General features: G+C 32.5%; 1 protein-coding gene and 1 long non-coding RNA gene across 6 annotated transcripts in view; one reads left to right on the top strand and one right to left on the bottom strand.

Annotated features, from left to right (window-relative positions):
• Positions 1-21,234, top strand: part of LOC148236014 (protein fem-1 homolog CG6966-like) — an 89,440-nt gene that overhangs the window by 9,704 nt on the left and 58,502 nt on the right. The gene's annotated exons all lie outside the window — the stretch shown is intronic.
• LOC148236015 (uncharacterized) lies at positions 15,024-18,565 on the bottom strand. Its single transcript, XR_015809399.1, has 2 exons — positions 18,273-18,565; positions 15,024-18,172 (listed from the first exon to the last, which is right to left on the bottom strand). It is a non-coding gene; the product is annotated as an uncharacterized LOC148236015 (long non-coding RNA).

Here is a 21,234-nt window from a genome sequence, read left to right as displayed (position 1 = left end):
CAAATATATATATAAGTATTAGATAACACTGGTGAATTAATTGTATGTTTAATATATACTATATATGTATATATATGTATAGAGACCAATTTATATAATGTCATGTACAACCTTCTTAAACCTAGTCTTTTATATGAAATTGTTGACTGTTCTCAATATAATAACAAACCTTACTAATTACATGCAATAAAATTTATTAATTACAAACTTTACTAATTACATGCTAGAAATTCTACACCTAATTTGCTCAAAAGTCAGTGGAAAAAAATAAAAACACATTCACGTAATCGCTGTAAACGGGACTTAATTAGAACGAATAAAAAAATTAAACAGTAATAATTTTAGAAATAAATTATTTAGGGGGGGGGGTAGTCCTAGGGGTGGTTGACGTCGCGGCCAATGAGACTCTTGTGTGAATCTAAATAGACTTTTATTACTTATATTTACATGTGACAATGGACGATTAACGGCGTGACGTTTCTCCCAACTGCGGTACAGTTTACGCAGGTGGTGTTGCCCGTAGATGATTCTCAGGGCTCTTGTGACTGCGTGCGGCGAATGTCAGGTGTGATTCTTCGTGCAGCTGGTGGTTCGGGAGATCCAGGAGTGATATTCAGGTCTGTCGCTGAGGGCGCGTAGCTGGTCCCTCCGGATGGCTGTTGGTGGATCGATTCTCTCTGGCTGGGTGGATCGTATCAATCTGCTGTCTCCGACCGTCTGCCCTCTTCTCATCGGAGTCCGGGCTTATATTTTCTAGGGGTAGCACGCTTGCTGGCCAATCGCTTATGTGCATCGAACACATAAAGCAAGGCAAGAATTATAATAAATAAAACATATAACTATAACAATAGTAAAAGGGGCGATAAGATAATAATCTCAACAACTGTTTCCTCGAGAACAACAAAGCAATACCGCTCTGTATACTTACACATACTGGTACATCCCTCAAGGCGAACGATCAATCATAGAGCAGAAATTTAAGAGCACGTTTAGATCACGCGTTGAACGATGTTATTGTGCAATGATTGCTTAAAAATAAATAGACCAGATATAAGGATTAAAAAGACAGATATATGTAAGGATTCGTGTTTGTTGTGCATTGAGTCTCGTGGCGGTATGTCCGAGCCTTTACTCAGGATGCGAATTAGTAGAAAAATAATCGATAATTAGTTTTAATTTGCTCCTTGTGTGATCAAATGTTAAGCACCATGTTAATTGTTTGTTTTCGCGTTATTTGGTTCACAACTACGTAATAATAAATAATAAAAAAAACATATTGTGAAAAACTCCAGAGAGTAGTGAAATGTTTTTTTTTTACTTATTAAATAACACGCATCACTTATTTACTTAATTATACAATTGTAGACATATTTTTTGTTTTTTTAAATTAAAGAGAATTTTTTTCAATATAAGTACGAAATTATAATTTACGCGAGATGAATAAATAATATTTATAATAGAGAACAGATAAAATAATAAGCAATGTATTATTAATCGCTACGTTCTTATTCGTCTGAATAAACAAAACGTTATTTTAAAGTAATAAACAAAACATTCTTTTGACCTTCGCTAATAAGATAGATGTGCGAACGTTCGTTGCACGCTGGGTTTAACTCTTGCAGTTTGCTTTAATTAATTTGTGCAGTTAATACCGGTGATAATATGAAAAACGTTTGTGTGTACATTATGTTAATTTAATGTCGATAAAGTGTTGAATTTATATCGTTTCAATAGCAAATGTAAAATTAATGCATAATGTATTCAAGAATGCGATACGTGTTTGATGATGAAACTCTCGGAGTTTTGACATAAGCTTTCGTACTTTAAATAATTCCGTTCCATTTTTAACGATTTTTAATTTTGCATTTTAAAACTTGGAGCAAAACGTGTCTGGGTCTTATTGTATTTTATTATGGAAAACGTGATTAATTTGTATTTCGATCCGAATAACTGGAATGAATTTGCACAAATCGATGATTGAACGTTTCGAAATGACAAGGCTGCTACTTTATAAGAGCTCGTTTATTTTGTAATGTTTAATAGACATTTTTAAATGAAGTTCAAGTTTCATATCAAAGAAATGAAAATTTACTATGGTTTTATATACGCATATTTATTTATTGTCAAGTTGATATTATAATTAATATAATTTATTTTTGTACGAGAGATATCGTTAACTGACCAATGTCAACAATAATACATTTGATAACGATTTAATATTATTTATAAAATATTTTGTTATTTACAAGGTCCAAATATTATGATACTGACGTCTACTCGAGTAAATTGCCTTAATTTCTAACTCTGCGGGCAATTTAGCGATACTCAAAACAGCGGATGTATCACACCATATAAATAAACTTAACCGGGAAAGATCAACGTCCAAAGATCGTCTTATTTGTCTCATCTATCTGAGAATTTTGACCAAACGCCAGAGCTTGTTTTCATTCGTACAGTGAGCAACTCAGAAGGAAGAATGTTTTATTCATCGTCTCAGCTGTTGCAACCTCTGAGCGAAGCGCCTATAAGTGCTTCCCCGGTCCGGTCGACTTCCCTACTAGGTTTTTGCAGCACCGATCTCAGCAGCGACGGCTTAAGTTTTTCGCAACGCTTTTCCGGTGACCTCTACCACGCGACATTGCGGCAGACCGGTCGGCGGCGATCGATTTTTCCCCGGCGATGAGAGAAAACTCTCTCCGACGCGAAATTAACGATTCTTAAACTTTTTTGATCGCACCGACAAACGCGCGCGCTGGTTAAAAAATGTTTTTTCTCCCAACCGTATACCACACGGTGAATGTACCGCCCCTGACCCATATTGTGCGACGTGTAGATATTTTGATTTGTTCTAGAATTTCATACGTCACTCAGTTTCCATTGCGAATCTGATGATGATGATGATGTTCATTATGATCATGACGATGACAAAAGAAACCTTGAACTGAAATTTTTGTGTTCGGATATGAATCAGTGCGTTAAACGCACAAGAAAGACCTCTGTGTCTATTGCTATTTATATACATGTAAACGCATCTTGGGTGCATGTTTAATTTAATAAAGAGGTGGCAAATTTTCAAATTAAACTTGGGTCAAACGCCTGCGTATGATTACTGTGTATACACGAACGGGTTTTGAATTATGAATATTTTATTTTTAAATTTATTTCTCAGCAACAAAATCATTCGGAAGCTATGCTAATATTGAAACAAGAATTCTTCAAAACGAGAGATCAAATAACTTATTGCGTTGAAATAATCCACCATTAAAATTAACAGTGATTTTGGAGTCTCCCACGTTTATACAAAAAAAAGTACAGTGATTCTGGAGTCTCCCACGTTTATACAAAAATTAAAAGCTACAATGTTGATAATTTAAAATCTGAAGCTAAAATAGTCGTCTTACAGCTCATTCGTTTGATTTTTTTATTGACATTCTTTCTGCTTATATTTGAGCATCATAGTTTTCGTGCATCACTAAATCAATTTTGCGTATTGTAGACAAAGAAGATGTAAGCAATGCTTTTGATCTATTCAGTGTATCTTTTGTGGAGTTTTGCACTCTTTCTCTATATACAATCGGATACAGCTAGCTTATTTTCTTCTTGAAACATATTCTTTATTTTAACGTACGGTACAAAAAATAAAACAAAATGGGCAGCCGGAACGGGGTACAAGTTACCTGTATTCAAATATTCCTATTAACGAAATTTATTACTCCAAATAATGTTCATAAATCAATTGTGCCATAGGTAATCTAAGATATTATATTTCCTTCTAGCTACATAAATAAATAAAGATATGTGGTGAACGGACTATTGTTCACATTGCAACTGGTCACTCGAACATTAGTCACAGAGCAACTTGCTCACATTTTGCAAATTTTAGTGCAACTTGCTCACATTATTAAACATAAAAAATATGTATTTAATATTTTGTATCAATTTATTGAAAATATTTATTCATGTTTACAATTATGCTCTTTAATTTTCATTTTGTCGTGCACATACTTATTTTTAAAATATATGTCTATTATTGAAAAAATAATAAAATTATTTAAAAAATAGTATATGAATATTTATTAGTTTCTTATTTTAATCAATTAATTTTTTTTACACTTTTTAAAATTAAATTACTTAAAAACATTTTTTTTTATTTTAATAACAATTTAGTTATTAATATTGAATATCTTCTTAAATTTCAATATGTATGATTAAATTAAATAATAATTATAATAAGGATAAATGGAATGGTTAAAAGTTTTATTTTAATATCTATTTAAAATATTTTTGATTTTATGTCTATTGATATGTTTTTTAGATTACATAATTTAATATATATTGTATTTTAAATTAATTTGATATATCTTTACATTTTTTTTCTCTACTATATCTTGAAACGTTTGCTCTGTTGTTTATTTATTTATTTATAAATTTGGAAAAATTATTTATTTACTTATTTGAACATTGCAAATAATAATAGAAGAAATATATGGATTGCGTTAAAACACTTTTCTGAGCAGTTGTAAATTATTTATTAAGACAAGAGTTAAAAAAAATATTTCTTATATGATAATTAAATATATTGCATTAATTTGCTTTTATTTATTTTTTGAACGATCAGTTATTATACAATTATATTTTTATTTATCACCGTTCTTTGATATATTTAGTTTAACAAATAAGCAGCTTTCATAACATTTTCATAATTAAAATTATTCATATGCTTTCGATTTTTAAATCAAAAATACCTACTTGCGACATTATTATTTAACCTGGAGATTTTTCTTTTAAAATCGGATAAAATTATTTAAAAAAAAGTATATGAATATTTATTAATATCTTATTTCAATCAATTGATTTTTTTTTCACTTTGTGTCTTGTTAATATTGAAATTGGATAATATAATTGAAGGACAAATTTATATATATTTGTAAACATGAATAAATGTTTTCAAAAAATTGATTCATAATATAATATAATTAAAAAAAGTTTTTTATGTATAATATTTAAAATTTGCAAAATTCGCCAGCCCATCATAAATTTCTCAATAATTTGTACGCAATGAATCTGTATCGAAAATAATTAATTTTCGATACAGATTCATAGATGTTCCGCGTGAGCAATATTCTTATGAGTAATCTCCTTGTGACCAATGTCCATGTGAGCAATGATCACCGAACCAAATATGTATGTATATGTCGAGCTTTGAGCTTTCTAGTTCTTGCAAATGCTGATTCAGGAACATATTTTTCCTCTCGATAATCCGAAGAACCATCTTAAGCTAATTTTATTTTATGGCTGCTGGACTAATAAACGGGTCCGAGTCAATAATTATCCGAAATAAAGCTATGAACTTAAATTAAATTAAATTAGATAGCTTACAATAACATTTTTCAACATAACCCTCTTGAACATTTTCTACTACTGCGCGGTTTCCGTCAGTTATTGGTCCGAAGTGAATCGATGGGCCCTTAATACCTCTTTAAATGGGCGAGATCGGGACTGAGGAGAATAATTCTTTGAGACACCCATCTTACAACTTTATCAAAAAATCTATTGATGCTAAATTTATAGACAGAACCATGAGTGACTAACCAATAGTCTGTTTAACACATTAATGTCACGTACGCGCTCAATTCTGCCTTCAGTTGTGGCCGTGAACGAGCTCATTTTTGATGCAAAAACTTGTGCGACTATTATATTGAAATTTGAAATCAATTCATTACGTAAAACAATGTGCCCTCATTATGTCGTGTCTTTAATGGATTTCGGCCATTGATGCACCTTCAGACTACAAAAAAAACCCTTTCAAATACGAAGAATAATAATTTTGGCGAAAATTCTAAATTAAATAAAATGTATGTACATATAATACTACTTTTAATTATTATTGTATGTAAGTAAATTATTAAAAATATCATAAATATATAACAGCTGCTACTTCACAAGTATCATACATAAGATACGAAGAAGTTATCAATACCAAAAATACTGCTTTATCACTTTAGCTGTACGACAAATAGCTAATTAGTTCGCAATTATCTTAACACGAATGTTATGACAAATTACGAATCTGTGGTAAAGCAAACACAGGGAGATTCGCGAATGTTTATGGCTATATTCACGTCTTCTTGTTACACTCCTCAGCTGGCGGTCGTTATATGTTTAATGTCATTGCCACCATCGTTCCATAATTTATTCCGTTCGCCCGACCCTCCCGTGTATGTATGTACCATGCTTCGTTAAATTACCTCTGAAATACAATAGTAAATTTGTAAGGCGATCGGACGGTTCAGCGCTTACGCGCTTAACACTTGACGACCTATGGATATTCAATAGTTTAAAAAGTATCAAAATCATCATTGCTTGCTAAAGATATTTATCATTATTTTTATTTTTTATTGGCGTAATTCATTTTTTGGTATCATGTATGAAAAATTGTGTGGTATTGGAAGGGTTAACGTGAATAGTCATTCGTTGTCTAAGTTGAGCTTTTCATATTAGGGAAAATCGTTAAAATATAAGTTTAGCATTTCGGTCCAACGCCAGCGACCAGAAATAATCGGTTTGTTGCCCGCTGGTAGCGAATGTCGAGTTTTTAGCTCGGCCGAAGTCAAGGTCCGCATGTTCATATATTGCAGCGAAATGCCTTCTACTACTTCTTCTCATACCAAACAGAAATTTTAGCAAATTGGATGGCATGTTTCTCGAGCTGGCGAATTTTTTTCGACGCTTAGTTAAGTTTCAATTATTCAAATATTTATGTAGTGTTTGTTATGAAAAAATCCAATGAGGAAATTGTTTTTTTTATAAATGCAAATATGTATTTTTTTTATAAATGCAAATATGATTTATTATGTATTATATATAAAAAAATATCGCGCGAAATTTAAATTTGATCAATAGATCAGCATATTGTTTCTATTTTTTAAATGTTTGTAAGTCGCGAGGAAAGATTATATAACGAATAGGTATTTATAGTGCTTACTACTTGTCCTTGGTTTATTTTACGGCTTTCGAGTCGTCTTGAATTTGCCAAATTATCTTTTTTCTCGTTTTGATTAATTAACATCTGAGGTCACTACATGAAACCTTCCGAATAACACACCATACATAAGAGCTGGTGTCTCAGTTTAATACAAAAACGTTATATTGCGATTATTTTATTTAGGGAAGAAAATGATGTTTTACTTAACCTTTCTTTCACCTGAAAATAATTAATGCATATAAATTATTGTATGTGTCGGAGTGGGCAAGACTTCTACGAGAAAAAATTGTTTACTTACAAATCTGTTTAATTTTCATAGAGTATCCAGCAAATTTTTGAACTCTGCCTTAGATTTGTGTGCAATTTCTATTGTTTGTGATTTGAATTTTTGCTTATCTCATATAGTTGACTGTACTAATTTCATTATGAAAAAAAATCAGGGCTGTGGAGTCGGAGTCGGAGTTGGAGTCGTGGAGTCGTGGTGTTTTGGCCGGAGTTGGAGTCGGAGTCGGAGTCGTGAAAAATGAGCGACTCCGAGCATTTTTTTAAATTATGAAATTTATGAATTTTTAATTGCGTAATAATGAATGTGTATAGCGTATGAATATTAAACGTGTAAAAAAACACCAAAAATACCTGATAAAATTAAACTTTTTTGAGTCGGAGTCGGAGTCGGAGTGGAGTCGTGTTGTTGGTAAATATCGGAATCGGAGTCGGAGTCGGAGTCGTGTTTTTTTAACGACTCCACAGCCCTGAAAAAAATACATAACAAACTACAACATTACTTTAATTAAAACTTTATGATAATATTCCCATTAAAAGTAACGTACCAAATTAGCAGTTACGTGTTTATTTTAATATAAAAGGCAGTTATTTTTATTGTAAATTAATTTTGAATAACATACAATTTGTGCAATTATGTATGTACTTAAATATATGTGATACGTAAAATCCAGTCGTCTCCGAAAATCGGGTTGATCTCTGGATTTCTAGACTGGATTAAGTCTCGGTCGATGTTTAGCGTACCTCTGCTTGGTTCTTATAACCACTCATGTGTTATTGTACCTTTCTTATAATTCGGCACTTATAACCCGGGGAGCAAATTCCACCGACTTGTCGGCTTTTGTGAAAACGATAACATTATTTTGTATTTGTAAAGGCACAGTACGGCCTCTGTTGATGATCCATTTTGGGATACATTTACCTAATTCGCCCGAATCTCCGATCGTCACGAACGTCGACGTAACGAATACACTTATTCGGCAAGTCGTAAAGAAAAACCATTTGTTTTATTACGCTTTTTAAACGTGTTTGCTACATGTATTTTTTCACGGTCGGATGGTTCTGACAATGATTATATATTTTTTTAATTTATTAGCTTAACATTCATTCTAAAATGTTCTTAGAAAAAAATATTTTGACTTGTATTTCCATGAATTCTAGATTTAAAAAACATTGTTTGCCGAAAAGGCGTGAGCTTGTTTCTGGTAACCCGCTTACCATTATTACAGAAGTTCACTGTTAAATTTTGTCTGTTTATTTTTTCTGGCACTTAGCCCATAAATATGTCGCGAATACCTCTGGTCGCTTACGCGTATTGTTGTGTTGTATTTTAAATATTCAATGTCAATATGTTATTTTTTAAGAAAGCTTAGATTTGATTTTATACAAAAAAAACTGAGTGTTAATATACATACATATTTTTATTAATGTATTAATTCAAAGTGCTACGCTTCAAAGAGTATCGTTGAATTCTAGATTTTCTTACTCGGAAGACAAAATTACCCTTTTCTTCAACATCAACATAATAGATGATTTATTTTTAACTTACGACTAGTCAGTTGTGTGACAATATGCTGCGTTGTATGTATTGAATGCTACGCAATTACATCCAGGCTTGAGTAATTCACTTATGAATCACTCGAATTTTCTTTGTTTATATTTACAACGAAACATTTCGTTTTTTGACTTTAGTTCGATTCTGCCGAGTTTTTCTGCGTTCGATTCTTCTCGCCAGCTTGCGTCACGCAACGAGCCAGACCAAAAATAACAGTTTCCCATAATATATTTTGTGCTAGCGGCCAAAATCACCTGATTTTTTTTCCATCTGAAATATACACATCTGCTACTTTTTGCTACACGCTCCAAAGCCATGCGCGACATTTCATATAAACGAGCGCGAAGTTTGGCGATAATTATTGCAAAATGCGTGATTTACACCAACGTTGCAAGATGTACTTAAATACATATATGCGGTGCAGTGGCGTAATAATACGAATGATACATTCACCTCTTATTTATTAAGCCGATAGTTTTACAAAAAAAATTGTTGTTCTTACATATAATAACAAAGGAGGATTTAAACAGTGAAGCGAATTTGTTTGCGTATCAAATCTGATGCAGCCTTGATTTTCTCATTTCCTTCTCAACTCTCCTACCTGTTTTTTTATCTGTACTAATAATCGTATGTATCTCGATATAAATGGATTGATTAATCTCTAGATGTCACTATATATATAATACATACATTATTAGTATATTCTATGATCTCGCTTATTCGCAAATGATTATCTCTTCAGGTCAAAAGTTCATAATAGTTGATCCGTTAATCGTTTTAATTATGCATACCAAACGCGGCAACTGAGAAAAGAACAAAAAGAGTTTATAAATAAAAGTAACAATTGGCAGACAGGTGAATCTCGTATGTAACTGTAGTTCGTTTGTACGCAGGTTAAAAATAACAAACGGCTTAACACGGTCGAGTCAAAAGTTCAACAAAAAACGGCACGGTATTCATTATAACCATAAAATAGTATGTTACATTCATTACTATTGTTTACAATTAGGTATATTTGCGACATATATAATATATTTTACACAGGTTTGTTTATACATAAATCGATAAGATTAGTCTTCAAAACTAATTATTTAAAAAAAGCATTTTAAAGTTGTGCGTTATTAGCCATAAAATGTTATCGATCATTATTTTATAGAGCCTGCTTTTAATTTTGTTTTAGTAAAATAAATATCATTATTAAGCATATTCTTATATAAAATAAAAACATGTTAAAATATATAAGTTAAATGAAAATATTTCAAAATACATTTCATGATATTTTTTATAAATTAACACCACAAAAATCTTTCATTAAAATGTTAGATGTCACATGAACTATTTAACAAGATACACGTCGTATATTTAACGATCGCTTCAAATAGCATTAAATCCTATGTTGAAACGGTAATTTACAGCGTTGCAATCCATTACCTAGTTAGCTTGCTGTGTAACTATAATGATTAACGTTACCACCTGATATGTGAAAGTACACTAAGAAAAATATTATCTTCTAAATCTAACTGGCGTCAGAGAAAAATAGGAAGGTTTAAATTGTCGTAAATCTGCAAATATGTAGAAATATTCTCTGAGATCTAGATACTTGTTTTACAATAGAAATTGCAGCAATATAATGTCTTGATTAACCAATAGTGAACAGAATATCACTTATCCAATATAAATTGGCGAGTCTCGATGAGGCTCACTATGCCACTAAACTCATGTTGATATTTTACGTGTCGTTCTGTTGTAATGTCGTCCGGTGGTAATGAATTATTCTCTTCTCAGGCTTAAAGTTTATCATGGAAGGTTTCGAGAAAGGTTTTCTAATTTAAACTATCGTTAACTCCAGCTTCCAGGCTTATTGATACGCCATAAAATAATTGGTTCACTGCGACTTGGATCAAGATCGATATTATCAGTGGTCTGATGGATCAACGTGTACAGAAACTGAGGTTTCTCTCCTATGTATAACATTATGATAATTATATGTGTTTTTAATCAAGGAGGACGTCATTCCTTGGTACTCCTGTCTAAAAATAACCATATAATATAAACTAGTGCATGAAATACCTCCGCATTAACATGTTTAGTGTGCGATTTTCATATTTAATAAGAATTGATTAAGCTGCTAAATATTTATGACATGTTATTATATTGTTGTGTTTTCTTAAAATAGTCAATTAATATTTAAAGACACTTTAAAAGGATTCTAAGGGATTGTATGAGAATTTTTTTTAACAGACTAGTAGAGGTGCCTAGGACTTTTGCACAGTATTGTATGTACTATAACTATGTAACTGCATTGTAGTTTAGATCATATTCACTTTGATAAAAACAATTTGCACTAATAACAAATATATTGCACGAAAAATTAAATTTAATAAATAATAAAAAATATTTCAACACACAAGAAAAAATAATATCACTTGTATTAATTATTTTCCACTATTAAACGGATACTTTACCCTATAAAAGGACACTTTCGACGGTACCACTTTAACGCGAGGTCTACCGTTATGTTTCTACTTTAGAATGCGATTTACCTTTACATCTGTTGACAGTTGCCAAATTTCCATTTTCTGTTCAAACCAAAACCTAACCAAAACGAATTAACCAAATCTTAAAAAGTTTAGGTTTTACTAAGTGCAAAGTATTCGAATTAATGTAAGATTGTGTCAAGTTCCACGTACCAAGTGCATACTATAATATTTAAAGCAAAACACAATTATATAGACATCTAGGAGAAGTATTAATGGACAATATTTAAATTAAATGTTTACACCTTAACATTGAACTTTGACTCGTATTTGGTAATAAACAATGTATTGCAATTTATTAAACAATTGATAACAGTATAAAAATATACAATCATGTGAAAATACTGAGCCAATATTTATTTTGTAATAAAAAACTTTCATACATAATAATATATTTATGGTTCAATTGTTACCAATAATAATGTACTATTTATTATAATTGAATTAATTAAAATAATATAATTGGGATCGATAGGTAGTTTATTTAGGTGAATAATACAATCATTATAGCGGTTTACCCGTTGACCTTTATCACATTGCGGTTTCGGTTTATCACATTGTTGTTGCGTTCTCGAACGTTTCATATAACCATTTAATTATTCTTGTTTGTTGTTTTGTAGTTCAACCATTCAATTTATACATGAATATGCGTATGTAAATAATGTAATAAAATAACGTATGAACACACTGAAAACATCTTAATTATCGCTTGCCAAAATTTTTGGCATGCAGCCTCAAAACGCACATTGCTTTCGAAACTAATTCAATCTTATAAATATAGCCAGCGGCCGTCACGCTCGCGTTGTTTGTTTATAATTTTGTTGAATTAGCGTTAAATTCTAGTTCCGATTTAACTGATTGCGAAACTGTTAAAAAAGGACCTACCTTCATTAACAGTTTAACACGAATCAGTGCCGTGCTTTTTATTGGTCTTGTAGAGTGTGAATGTTTACGTTGCAGAGCTGTTTAAAATTGCAGAAGCGTCGACTAGAATACTATATGTATCACTAAAATTCGTCCGGTACTAACTGAAACCACCTGACATTTAAAAAAGTAAATTAGAGGTTAATTGAAATGCTATTTGAAACAGAATATAATTTGCAACTTATATTTTCCTGACACATCTCGCGTTATTCGCTCTTAAGAAGGCAACTATAAGATCAAATTTTAAAAGTTTATACATTGACTAATTTTTTAAATCAAGTCATTTGAATGAACAGTGGGCGCTTACTCAATAACAAATCCGTCCCATGACAAAAATAAAGCGAAATAGTCTCCTTAGCTTATCGCCTCTGACCACAATATCCGGGGACATAACATTGTGTAACGATATACGCTTGTTACTCGCTGCAGGATGGTCAAAAAAGGTTTATTTGAAATATAATAAGGACGGAATAGTGCAGTCCATAACGTTTCAGACTAGTAAATCTAAAGCGGGTTTGAGCTCTGGCAGTGCTACTCAAATTTTTATTTATAAAAATCGATTATAAATTAAATTAGGTACACATAATTTATAATTAATATAGATTACCGATTCCTAAACTTTCAGTCTAGTTGTAAATACATACTTGTATAAATTTACTCCGTTGTAACGCTTCGGGCTTACGCCTGTCAGGTTACAACGACAGATGTAAAAAATAATGAAATAATTTCGTTCTAGTTCATTATGATAATTGAGAATTAAATAGATGTAAAATGGTGTCCCGTCATTCGCACGCCGGCAAAAGCACCCCGACATAAGCGCGCGCCGACATAATCGCGCGGTGTCATTTGCGCGAATAAAAAAAAAGTAATTAAAAAAATAAAAACAGAATTACTGTCAAATCAACGGAATCATAACTATCTACTTGTTATTAATTCCTCAGTAATAGCCTCAGTACGCTGATTAATTTGAACTAGTATTTTTAATTATACTTTACCATCTAAATTTGTAATGATTTTTTTATTGTTAGTTTTTTTTTCTTTATTTGCAATGGGTTTTGTATTATCCTTAAACTAAATTTAAAAAAAACAATTGTATTTTACTCATCTGTGTAACATATTTGCAAGCAAAAATAGGGTTATGAACCATACAACCATTCATTACAAATCATATATAAATATTACATAGGAAATAAACAAAATATAAATAATAAAAAAAATGACGGCGCGAAAAGGTCGGGATAACTTGTAAAATATAATATGATACGTATTAGTATCCCAGGTGAAATTTAATAGAGTTACAAAATGGCCCATTATTGTTATTATAATAGTCGTTATTTTAATTTTCTTTTATTTATAATACTACCGAAATTAGAAAAACAAAAAGTACCCAATCGGTATGAAATTAATTATCAAACTAAGTCGTATTGAGATTATTTTATCATTACCCATTAACTTGATTGCCCGAATTTAATTAAAATGATATTTTTTTTACTTATTTGGGTCAACCCCTCACCGCTTCTTTTTCGACTGATGGAACTATTTAGAACTGAGAATGTCATAGACCCAAAATACTCGATCAACATATTGCAACAACCAGTCATTGAAAATAATCTGTAGTTATTTTCTATACTGTTTAAAATTATAGTTCTTGGCAGTTATAATGCCATATGCCATGGGAGATAAATGGGCGTATATCCACTTATTACATAGGTATACTTCGATGACTAGAATTAATACTCAGGTATACATATGTACATAAAACATATTTTAGGGAAAATTCAAAATAGTTTTATCAACAATTAATAAAAAAATCTTAAGATATTCTTAAATTTGTGGGTTTTTTTGGATCATCTTTACTTTCGTGTTAGGAATACTAACTTCAATTAAAATATTATAATCGAAATACTTTATTTGATTTAAAGATCAAATATGAATGTGTCAGCTTGTCACTTCTGAGAATTTTATATAGATCCTCGAAAAATGTACGTATGACTAAATCGCATCTCCTTTTGTTGGACCGTTTCAGAGTCGCGGACCCGGTCGTATTCGGCGCCGTCCAACATATTTACCTTGATTAAGTATAATTTTTGGATGCGTTCCAATTGACGAAACACATATGTTCCGTCCCGTAACGAGAGGAACGCGGATCGAAGCCAAAGCGTCGCGCGTTTCAGAAACTGTCGCACTTGAACGTAGTAGCGGCCGCTTTCGTTTGAACTTTAAGTCGTTTTTTATTCTGCAGCTGGCTGGCTGGCTGGCCGGTTGACTTTGACCCGAAACAATGTCAGGGGATCGATCTTGCGGTATACGAAATGGTTTACAATACAATATAAAGTAATAACTTATGCAACATATATATACGTTTTCAATATAAAGCCCTGGGGTATGCCGAGGCGGTAAAACTGCATCGATTTAAGACGGTTGCTGCCGGTGGAATCGGGGCTTAAGCCGGGCGGCTGATTTACGAACCCCGAATAACAACAACACCACCTAGATAGAAGGCCGGACAGCAGCGCGCGTGACGTCATTGGGTGTAGGGATACTCGGCGCGGCAAACGTACTAGAGAATCTACGCGCTTTTACGATTTCGGTATTTTTAATAGCCTTTTTAGAATAAAAATAATTCTTAAATTTAATAAAATCAAGGTTTCATTTATGATTTTTATTACTAGTTTTGAAAATTATCAGAACATTTTTTAAAAATAGGTCAATAAAAAAAATATAATTAAAACAAAGTACATTTAAGGAATGTCCGAAAATTCTAGTTTATTTGTATGTTAATGAAAAAACTTTTTCACTGTTTATTTGATAAGAGTTTACATATTCAATTACATAAAACATATAACAAATTTTAGTACATGGTCTTAACATAAATTTCATTCTTATAGTTCAAGATAATTTGTTTATAAATAAAACTTTTCTCCATTTCACTTATAAAACTTGAATTTTATTTGACATATAACAGCTTTCTCTCGAATCGCTACTTCAATCTATTGTTGTTTTGATCTGGAAAAGTGAATACATTAAGTCAATCATTGCCATATTTATACATACAAATTAATATTTGAATACATATCTTTTTTGCAGCTCAGCTGATCTCTTTTAAAGTAAGTTGACATATGTCTAATTAAAATTAATTGGTATGATACAAAACAAAACCCAACATATTTACAAAATAAAAAAATCTTAAAACTAACTACCCGAGGTGAGTGTTTCTAATTTTCTCCTTTTCTTTCCATCAGAATTAATCGATATTATGTTATTTTTCTTTTTCATATAATTGTTTAAAAATATATTTGTAGATGTTTTTATTAATAGCCTTAAAATATTAAAATCGGTATGCTTCAATGATGGACAATAAAATTCCGATAGAAAGAAATCATGTTCTTCGACTGTATTTAACGTTAAACATATTACTAATTCCCTCTGAGCTTTACATTTTAAAAACTTATTTTCATGATTAGTGCTAATTAATTTGTTTATTGTAATGTAATTTAGCATAATTACATTTACTAAATCAGAGTGCGGATACAATAAACCGCCTCTATCAACATTTTTAATAAAATTGAAATTTTCTTCTAAATTAGCAAAATTTAAATGTTTGTCTAAAACTAAAAACTTTTTACAAATATCACACTTAACTCTTTTTAGTACTACTCTTGCACAATAGCCTGCTAAATATGTAAATATAGGTAACTGTGGTTGAATCATATTAAAATCCTCTTCAGTATAAATTAAATCGAAGTCTGTTGTTTCTGACATAAAATTAGTTGATTCTACGTTAGGTTCATTATCAATTTCTATACTATTTTCTAAATTAATATTTCCAAATTTTTCAGACGTTAACGTTAATGGCAATAAATTTTGGATTCTAATTTTGGATTCAACTTCAAACACTTGTCTTATTGTAATTAAATATTGAGAACCTGCCATCGTCCTATATTTACCAAAACGGGCTTCAAGATTGTCTGTCTGAATTTTGCCTGGAAGCAAATACTTGAAATTTAATTCTGCCTTGCAATATTCACTTAATTGTAAAAGCCCGTGTGTCGTGTGGGAAATTGCATCGTGCGTTTCTCTGGTTAGTTTATTACATTTTACATTTAATCCTTTCCAAAAATCTAACCATATTAGAAATTTTTCTAAAAATTTTGCAGGTACGAGAGGATTTTGAAGAGGATTTCTAAATCTGTCACCTTTGTGCAGTGTTTTTACATTTACTATTTCCCACCAAGTTTTTATTAATCTAATAAATTCAGCAGTAGATCGGTGGTTAGATAAATTATGCTGCTGACCTATTTCTAACAGTCCCTGTATAACATTGTCGTTAAATATATTTAATACTAATTTTACATTTTGTTTTTCAAAGCAACTAGGTGAGAGAGATTTTAAATTTAATGTGTGAGCATATTTGACAAGTTGATTATTTTCCATTTGATACAATTTTTTCACATTTAAAAAGGAAGCTACAGATAAAGTATCATCGTTTACATTTTCAAAAGATGGAAACTTAATCGACTGATCGGTATCTTTCTGATTAATCCAATTATTTCGTATACATTTCAATACGTGAACAGAATCTAAAATATAAAACAAAGGTGCATTATCTTTGCAAGGATGTTTGTAAACTATACTGACTTGAGGAGGTGAAGCAAAATAAGACATCGCTTTACGATTTATAGAATTATTGTCACTTACGACACAGACTACATTAAATCCTATATTCTGTAGACCGACTACAATTCTCTTAATGAAGTTAAATAATTCCATTGCTTTCATCGTTTTTACAGGTAAAATATGCACAACTTCTTTAAACGAAGAAAGCAAACTTTGTAACATAAATACATGAGCAGATTTAGCTGCTTCTTCAGTGTTATAAGCCATACCTACAATATTTCCCCCTTTATAATCAAAATATGGCTTAATATAAATTTCGTCAATCATTAAACTAACAACTTTATCACTATCTTTTAAAAAATGAAACTTTTGTTTAATATAAGTTAAAAAATTTGCCTCATTTTGTTCAATCTGAGGATCGGTATTATATTTTAAACAAATTTTATGAACTGTAGTCGGATGAGGTAAAATCATATAATCAAAGCTTCTGATGTATCTATATGCGTGGGGAGATATTGAGAACAAAATGCTACAAAATATTACAAAATCAGGTGAATATCTATAACGATTTTTTTTACAATTGAAAAGTTTTACTTGCTCACTTAAAAAATCGATATATTTCCTCTTATCTTCATCTATTAATGTACGAGTCGATGCTAACGTATCGAGGATCAATTGAATATTGTCATCGACGGAACTCTCGTTTACATTTTGGTGAGAAGATTTAAAAGTATTTAATGTTTCAATTACATCATTAATATTTTGAAACGCTAATGGGATTTGTTTATTATTTAAGCGAGTTAGTTGGGTTTTGTTTTTATATAATGTTAATTTTAAGTCTTGGCTAAATACGGCAGAGAGCGTAATGACGGGGGCTGGAACGTCTTCTATTAAAATAAATTTTACCAGGCCGTTTTTCTTGACTATGGTCCACTCCTCGTCGACATTATGGCTATCTAGACAAACAATAAATTGATTAAAATTGGAAAATACTCTATTACTATCATATTTAGCTTTGGAACGATAGCTGTTGGCAATTGCAGCTTCTATATTGGAATTGTCGATACGCGTGCGTCTCTCTTCTGCACTCTCTCTGGTCGAAGTAGAAGCCGAAGCAGATAGATAATCTGGACAATTGGGTAGCTTCGTCGGAACTGCTGATTCTTTCAATGCTTTTTTGTCCAAGGGAACGCTCAGATGACGTCCGGTTCTTTCGTCATAATATTCACTATTTCGTCTGAAATCCGTTTCGGTAAAGTGGCGCTCGCATACCTATGTTATGTTATGATCCATTATATTGTAGGTTAGGTGTGTGTATCGATCAACATGCAAAATATAAACAAGCACTTATATGTGTAAAAACAATACGTACCCTAGAATGTCGAGTAGGAGCAAAATGTGCTCGATGAATCGCCCGGATCCATTTGTTTTTAGTCGCTTCATCTCGAGGAAATTTGTAGACGCTGACTTTGGGGCCGTTCTTGTAGTTTCCGTTGCAATTTGGGACACAACACGTATAAACCATGGTTGCAAATACACCAAATAACACTGAATAACACACGACGACACGGATAAATGGTTAACTGCGATATTTAACCGATTTTTGGTAAATAAACACGCGCACGTGAATCTGACGCGTCGCGCGCCAACGGACGGTTTAGTTCTGGCCGCCGCCGACCGTCGCGCTCTATACCGTTGGACCGTGACGTCACGGCTATGGGAAAATCCTACGCGACGGCCTTATAATACAGAATGGTGTTGATAACAAAGCTTGATTCACCCGAGTGTTAACGAATGGGAGATGTGCATGACGTATCAAGCTTGTTTTAGTTTGTCTTTATTTTTTAATGGTTCAACTAATTTATTATATACAGTTAATTAACGTAACAATATATTTTTTCATACATTTTAAATTTTATTTGGCGACTGGCGGCGCTCGTCCGTTCCATTTCTCGTGTCATTCGATTCAACGTGTATTTTGAGACGTTAGTCCTCCACACGCTGGAGGCACGTCTTTCTAGTGTGGGAGAGTAACATGGGCTCCTTTCACTAAGCATCAGAGTATTCTGTTGACGCCCCCATAAAGGTGCCTGTGTCCTCTGAGACGTCAAAGAAGAAGAGCTATTTCGATGACGACACTGTTAGCTAACGAGAGCCCGCTCAAAACCACTAGGAAATATACTAAACAATCTCTTAAAAATTAATAGTACTACTGGGGGTGTGGAGTGCTCTCTAGATGTAAAAATCCAGATGCCCATCCGTTGCGATGGACTCGTACGGTCCCAATACTAAAGGGCTGTTATAAGTGCTTGAGCAGTGGCCAACACACGCACGGTATCTCAACTGGTATTGAAGAACCAGTGCTCGTCCAGGGGCCCCAATTCGAGGGTTGGTAGCGGTTCGGTTCATGGGCCGGCTCTGGCAGTGGTTTTGGTATGGATGTCGAAAGTAGCCTCTCTTAACATGTTTCTAATTATTTATAGCAATTTAAATCAACATTAGTACAGCAGCCCAATCTGTCTTATTGCCACCCGTCACCACCCATCATTAGAAATGCTAAATAAAGTTATGAAAACTGTGGCAAAAAGAAATAGCAAATTTTATTGATTGGTAAACAGTTTGGATAACGTTATACATAAGCAGAACCCTTTGTAAGCGGGGGGGGGGAGCAAAAATTGACTACCACTGTCTTCAAAATATAATATTTGTGATCATCTTAGAATACTTTCTCCCATATAAAATCGATCCTCTCACTCTCGTCACTTAACACGCGAGAGAGCGAAAGGGGAAGTATCTCACCGCTCGTGCTCGAAAGAGCCGCTCCGACTTCGGTCCCTTTGACTCGGAAAAAATGCCGACAATGTTCGGAAGCGCTCGAAGCTGGCCAAGTCGACTGAATTACCCCCACTTTACTTCCCGTTCTCGGTAACCTCGGACAACTTCCGAGAGATTTTAGAGCAGGCAGAACCGAACTCGACCGAAGTAACACACTATATTCTCCGTCCTTGGCCAACCTTGGCCAACTTCCGGAGAGTGTAGTGCAGGCATAACAAGTCATAAATTATTTTACTATAAAATCTGAACTAAAATGAAAATATAACACCTGATTGGAAACCAAAGATGTGAGAAAGAGGACGATGTTGCGTAAATATACAATATAAAGGATTGTAATTCCCGTACAAGTTGGATATAAGAGCTGCTCTCAAATCAATCGATGTAGTAAATATATTGAATGGTGAACCATCTCGAGATGCCATCCGTCGCACAGCGTCGAGTGACTGATCTTCTTTGGTTAAAAAATAGTCGGATATTAATAATAACGAAATCAAAATAAAATTGTTTCATATACCGGAGAGGAGATTCTTAATATATTATTTAATATAAAACCCGTATCATGCATAGAGTTTATATTATTTTAATGTTCGCATACCCTATTAGTTAGTTTTATTACCATATAAATTCAACCAACGTGGCTTGTTATATGTTAACTACGTCAACCGATATTCATTCATATCTCGTTTTTCATTCGTTATTAAATTAGATTTTTGTTGTTTGCGTTCGTATTGATCATGAGCGAAATTTAATATTATATGGCTTGGCTGTGACGCAATCGGCGAGAGAGATTCCTTGGAAAATTCAGTAAGGACGCCAGCGACGTCGCGTGTTCGTATATAATACCAAAATACGTACCCTGCGTGGACCTTGGCCTTGGCTCTGCCGCGACCCCTTTGACCCACATCGAACAACCCCAATGGCACATTCTTCCCCTACTTTCCGAAGCAAGTACGTACACGAAAACTCTTCAGCAGTGTCAAGGTTTCAGCCGGCTGTACTTGAATAAAGAACCGCTAATTGTATGCAATGTCGCGAACATTCTAACTTAGGGGTTAACATCGATTTTTATAACCTCATAAACTGTCGGCTCAAGTCCATCGCTTAACAATTTAATCCAAGATTCCAATAATCTCCGTACACACAAGGTTGAATCAAATATAATATAGAAGCCTTGCAGAAGTCGTTTTGTATACTACGATGTGTCGTTTTTTAAAATTGTTAACACCAGTCGGCCTTATCCATTCACGATTCGATCATTTGGCCAATGCTGTTACAATTTGCATATGTTGCAGACTCGCAAATATGATACAAAACTATAGATTAATGTTGTTATCGTGTTTGTATGAAATGATTGAATACTTGTTTAAGGTTTAACAATTGCATATACGACCATGATACAATTCATGATAATGATAATAATTTTGACAATATCTGCCTTAATTGCCAAATCAGATTCATGGCCAAATTTATTCAGCTTTTAAGGTCATTTGACCATAATA

This window comes from Plectrocnemia conspersa, unplaced genomic scaffold, assembly GCF_051122295.1.
Source record: "Plectrocnemia conspersa isolate PC_06_02 unplaced genomic scaffold, ASM5112229v1 ptg000004l, whole genome shotgun sequence".
Classification (NCBI taxonomy): domain Eukaryota; kingdom Metazoa; phylum Arthropoda; class Insecta; order Trichoptera; family Polycentropodidae; genus Plectrocnemia; species Plectrocnemia conspersa.
This window is presented reverse-complemented; position numbering and strand designations above follow the sequence as displayed.